Source organism: Lactuca saligna, chromosome 6 (genome assembly GCF_052625555.1).
Source record: "Lactuca saligna cultivar CGN05327 chromosome 6, ASM5262555v1, whole genome shotgun sequence".
Taxonomy (NCBI): Eukaryota; Viridiplantae; Streptophyta; class Magnoliopsida; order Asterales; family Asteraceae; genus Lactuca; species Lactuca saligna.
The window spans coordinates 176162362-176168038 of record NC_136422.1 but is presented as its reverse complement, the minus strand read 5'-3'; positions in this window follow the sequence as shown (position 1 = coordinate 176168038).

Genomic DNA, 5677 nt, shown 5'->3' with positions numbered 1-5677 from the left:
CATAGTTATTTTCATCTTACACATAGATATGAAGTATTTAATATAAATTACGTGCTATGTGTGCATATTATCTGTGCTCTTTATATCTATGTTGGATGAACAAAGTATACATGTTTTATTTGTTTTAAATTGTATACGTATTTTATTCCTATGAATATGATGGGTAAAGATAGGTAGATTAAAGATGAGATGAGATGAGAGATGAAAGATGAGAGATGAAAGATGATATAGATGATGAAGGGTGAAAGATTATGAGAAATGATGACCCAACCGATGGCCCATTCATCTAGTAGAGTATAGCTAATAACCACGAACTATTCTAGACAGTCCAGTGGAACACTAGCAGGCTTGCAACCTGTAGGCATTGTGAGCGATGTGTTTACCATATGTACTCTAAAAACCCATTGACATATATTATGGGTGGGCTCTCTAAAATAATACTGTCAATAAAAGAGATAAACCCTAACAACTATGAATTTAGTGCCACATAAATGAACATTGGTAGCTATGGACTTAGTGCTTGCTAAATAAACCCTGCCAGTGATGGACTTCGTGCCTATTCCTTAGAAAAGTCCTTAGGAATAAATATTGAGGAATAGATGTGTAACACCCAAAGTTTGGAAAGCCAAGAAAAGAAAGAAAACCCCAATTTTATGGGGAGACTCGGCGAGTCCAAGGAGGGACTCGGCGAGTCCGAGCGGGATCCAGGTCGAGGAGTAAGCGACCGACTCGGCGATTCGCTGAAGGTGTTGGAATAGTGTCTAAGGCTGCAACTATATTAGGCAAGTATTTGACCCGATTGTGCATGGTCCTTTTGGGTTTCCTTCACCATAGCAACTTGGTAGGATGACTTATTATGAGAGTATAGATATTATTAATATATTATAAGAATAATATAATGAATAATAATATTGTTATTTGATTAATATAAGTCATAGATTAATTAGTATTAATTTGGTGACTTAAAGAGATTAATTAAATAAGAGGGTATAAACTGTCAATTGTTTGATAGTTACACTTTGGGATGTAAATCCTTTTATGATAGAGGGTGGACGATTTCAAGGGCTAAGTATGGCCATAAAATCGTCCATGGCTTATCTATGGAAAGGATTGGGATTTTTTAGAGTCTAAGTTATCCAATTAGGGTTTAAGGGTGAAAGCCTAGGAGCCTTACAAGTATAAATAGACCCCTTGGAATAGAAAATCACCACCTCCTCTACAGCAAGGATACCCTGGCAGATTTCCTCCTCTCTCCTCTCTCTCAAATCATTCTCTTTGCTTGTTGGTGTTTGTAAGCCATTAGAGGAGTGACAATTGTGACTCTAAAGCTCTAAGAACAAGAATATCAAATAAGTGTTTCAAGGTATGATTCTAACTCTGGTTTTGTGATGTTCTTATACCTAATTAGCCATTAGGAGTCTTGGATTCAAAGCATGTTTAATTAGATAAACCTAGATCTAAGCATTAGGGTTTGTATGCACACTTAGGAATGTTCTTATGTACAAAACCCATCACAAGGTGACTCGGCAAGTCTGGTCTGAACGAGGAAAACCCTAATCCCGGGAGTTGTATCCTATTTAAAGGGTGTTATGTCCCTCCCTCAGCCCCCATATCACCCTAGAGAACCTGTAAACCCTTGATTTCGTGTGAGCTTCCATCATTTGAGAGAAATAGCTTGGAGGAAGGAACTTTGGGAAAGGAACTTGAAGATCAAGAAGGTTGCTTCAAAGGAGGAGGAGAAGATCCGAGATCTACTTCAGTGGTGTTCATCTTGGAGGTAACAAGCTGCTATTTTCCTTCCTTTACACCTAGATCTATGTGTTGTTGTTGGGGTTTTTAGCCATAATGTTATTCTTTCAAGTTTGAAGCCAGATCTGAAGTTGCTACTTCAGATCTAACCATATGATGGTCTTGAGAAGCACAAAGTATCAGCCCTTGAGTGGATCATGGAGCCTCTTTGCCTTAAACCCTAGTTCATGGTGTATTTTGCCTAGATCTCCTTCTCTACACGTAAAGTTTGCAACTTTACGTGAGGAATAGGCTTGGTAAGGGTAGATATACAGTTTGGATTCCATGCATGACTCAAAATCCCTCTGCATGTAAAGGGATTTGAATGGACTCGGCGAGTAGCATGAAGTTGTGGAGCAACTTGACGAGTGGGATGAACAACTCGTCGAGTCAGATGAAGATTGCCTTGTACTTGGCGAGTCATGTTGCGAAACCCCAAACCCTTCGAGTTGAGACTCGAATCAATGAGTCAGGTGGAGACTCAGTGAGTTGGACAGGTCAGGACTAAGAAATCGGTAGACTCGGTGAGTCATGGACTGACTCGGCGAGTCGAGGCGCGAATGGAAGGAATCTGAACATTTTGAAATCGGCGAGTCAGTAGGGTGACTTGGCAAGTAAGGTTGACCTGGAAGGTTGACTTTGACCAGGGTTGACTTGGTTGTCTTTCGGGGGTCAGTTAGACTCAGTATTGCTTTGATATTGGTAGTTCGGGGAGCAAGGGGAGCAGGAGTTCAGTGAGTTACTGGGCAGCAACTAGAGAGATCATCAGCAAGTTCAGCCAGTGCAGTTGAGTTTCCCTTTGTGTGAATGGGTCTAAGGCCACAATGCCGACCCATGTAGTTATGAGTAGAAGACCCGGGGGTTAGCCCTAAGCATAATATGCTAGTATGATATTCAGGACGAGGTCCAGTAATAGCGGGCGGGTGCCCAAGGATTTGTTTATATGATAGATTATACTTGTTGTCTGTGTGATACATGTATGTTCCTGGTAGGGAGGTGAGTGTGGGCGAGGTCCCGTATCTCACCAATAGCAGAGTGTGGATGGGCTTCCATATCTCATTAGTAGCAGAACAGGGGCGAGGCCCAAACTAGAAGAGGAGTGAGAGTGGGCTGGGCCCGTATCTCACTACCATTAGGAGCGTGGATGAGGTTCCATGACTCATTAGTTACAGGACATGGGCGAGGCCCAGGATGGGCGAGGCCTTAGGACAGAACCAGTTGCAGGTGTTTAGTTATGTGTTGTGATATGTTTATGTATTATTATTTGTTGGCGGGCGAGGCCCTGTGATAGGCGAGGCCTAAGTAAAACAGATCTGTATCCGAGTGGGGCTCGAAAACAAGCGGGGCCTGGAGCGGCGGGGCCGTTGTAGCGGGCGAGGCCCGAGGTAAGGGGCGAGGCCCAGTATGTACAGTATGTGGTTATGCATGTTATGTGGTAGGGTGGGGAACTCACTAAGCTTCGGGGTAATCGCATGGCACACACCATAGATTAGACAACCTGAGAATGTTTACTCTGATAATGAACATGTGTTTTGAAAACTTATACTCATATTATGTTTTGGAATGATGACTTTGCTTTAAGTAATGTTTTATTAAAAGAAATTTTTGGTCTTAAATTTTCGGTCGTTACTAGTTGGTATCAGAACCTTAGTGTTAGGGATTCGGACATGCCCTCGGGTGTGTCTGAACTCAAACTGAGGTATTGATATGGGAGTTTTCAAAACGAAAAGACAGTTTTGTAAAAAGAGAGTTTTGAGAAAGAAAATGGTTTTAGAAAAGTAAAAAGAATTTAGAAAGAAAAGAACTTTGAAAAGAGAAAAGAGGTGTGGTACATGCAATCAACCGAGCTCAAGTAAGTACCCCAAAATACCCATACAAGTCTATGTTTTGATTACCAGTTAATAGAACAGCATGCTAGATTAGGACTGAGCATCTAGGGATGATGCCTTATATGCCTATTATGTGTGCTTTTGATCTGCATGATAGTGCTGAATAGATAGTAGTAGGATAGCCTATTTAGGTTATGCCTAAGTTTGTGAGTTGTGTTGCGTGCTAGTTCGGATTCTTGCTATGTGGATATGATTGCTTGAGTATGTTATGGTTAGATTTTCCCTTTGTCTGAATGCTGCTTGATTAGTGCATTGTGGGATTCTGAGTGATGGGAGTTAGCCATTAGGTGGATACAGTACGTCACATGTGATCAGGGTTGAATAATCTCAGAGTGTTGGGTTTGGTCCTATTACGCAGCTCTTGTTTGAGTCCAACCGTTGTAGGAACGAGTCCTATACTTGAAGGATTATCTGAGCCTTGTCACACGTGATGGTATCCAGGTGATGGCTAATTGGCATCACAAGGAGACCTTGAGCAGCTGAGGGCTGGTTGGGTTGAGTCAGAGGTTTCCTTAGGGTAAGCCTAGGATGGGGTAGTGCCGGGAGCAGTAGTAGTAGAAAAGGGACCTGGTGGAGTCAAAGCAATTCTTGAGGAAAGTACGGATAGATGTGGAAGGTAGTATGGGCCCGTACTAGTGAAAGCAGAGGATCCGTACTCGATTCGGGAAAGGCCGAGACAAGACCGGGAACCTGGTAGTGAGTATGTTTGGTCTCGCAGCAGTGAGGAGTATTCTGATAATGGTTATGTTATATGTTTCAGTATGGTGACATTGCGAGAGAGACCAGCGGACGGATCAGGCACCGGAGAGGGATTAGGCTCGGGTTCGGGGGCCGAGCAGCTCGAGGAGCGGATGAGAGAGTTGATATCAGCTGAGGTTACGCGCAGTATTCTAGCTCAGACTCCTGTGATCTTTGGCACGGTCAAGGAGGGTATATTGGAGATTTTGGATGAGAGGCTGGGAGCCTTCCGTACTGAGATGATGACTTTGTTGGGAGCGCATACCTTGACATTTCGAGAGTTTAGGGCTTGCAGGGAACCATATTATCATGGGGCTAGGGACCCCATCGCTAGCAGTAGATGGTTGGCTGATGTTGCCAACGCATTCCGTATAAGCTGGTGCCCTGAGGAGGACAAGGTCAGACTCGCTTCCTGTCTTCTGAAGGACAGAGCGAGGGATTGGTGGGAAGACATTGGTCATGCTTTGGGTGATGATGCTGCGTTGGACGTGATGACTTGGAGCGATTTCTCAGCTAGGTTCAGGGCGGAGTTTTCGCCGATTATTGAGGTGCAGCAGTTGGCCCGGGAGTTTCAGGATTTGACACAGACCACCGAGACTGTGGCGGAGATCACCGCCAAGTTCAGGGAGAGGGCCCTTCTTCTTCCGAAGTATGTCGCAGATGAGGAGATGAAGAAGGCCCGATATCACGAGATGCTGAGGGATGACATCAGGGAGTTCTTGAGTAGGTACGATTGTAAGACGCTGGAAGATATGATTTCTCGGGCCAGGGAGAGGGAAATTGATTTGGAGCAGATCCGGAAGAGGAATCCATATGAGGTTCAGGTAGTTGCGAGTTCGGGCAAAAGGCCAAAGGGATCGGATTCAAGATCGAGGGATTATCAGGATCGCAGTCGATGCGGAAAGTGTGGCAGGGCGCACGGGGGCACGTGAAGGAGTAGTAGTGGTGGTGAGTCTGGCTGCTTCAGGTGCGGTTGGACTGGTCATATTAGCAGGGATTGTATTGTTACCATCACTCAGGGATCAGACTTGATATGTTTTCACTGCAATCAGTGGGGCCACAAGAAGGCCCAGTGCCCTAGTTTGTTCTCAGCAGGACGGGTGATGGCCCCTGCCCCTGCAGCCTTGAGGATCACAGACGGCCGCCAGGGCCGTGCGGAGGCGCCTGTGGTAGGCGGCAGGGCTTTTCAGATGGCTACCTTGGAGACGCGAGCAGCGCCGGACGTTGCAGGTACGCGATTTCCGTTTTCAGTTCTTCTATTT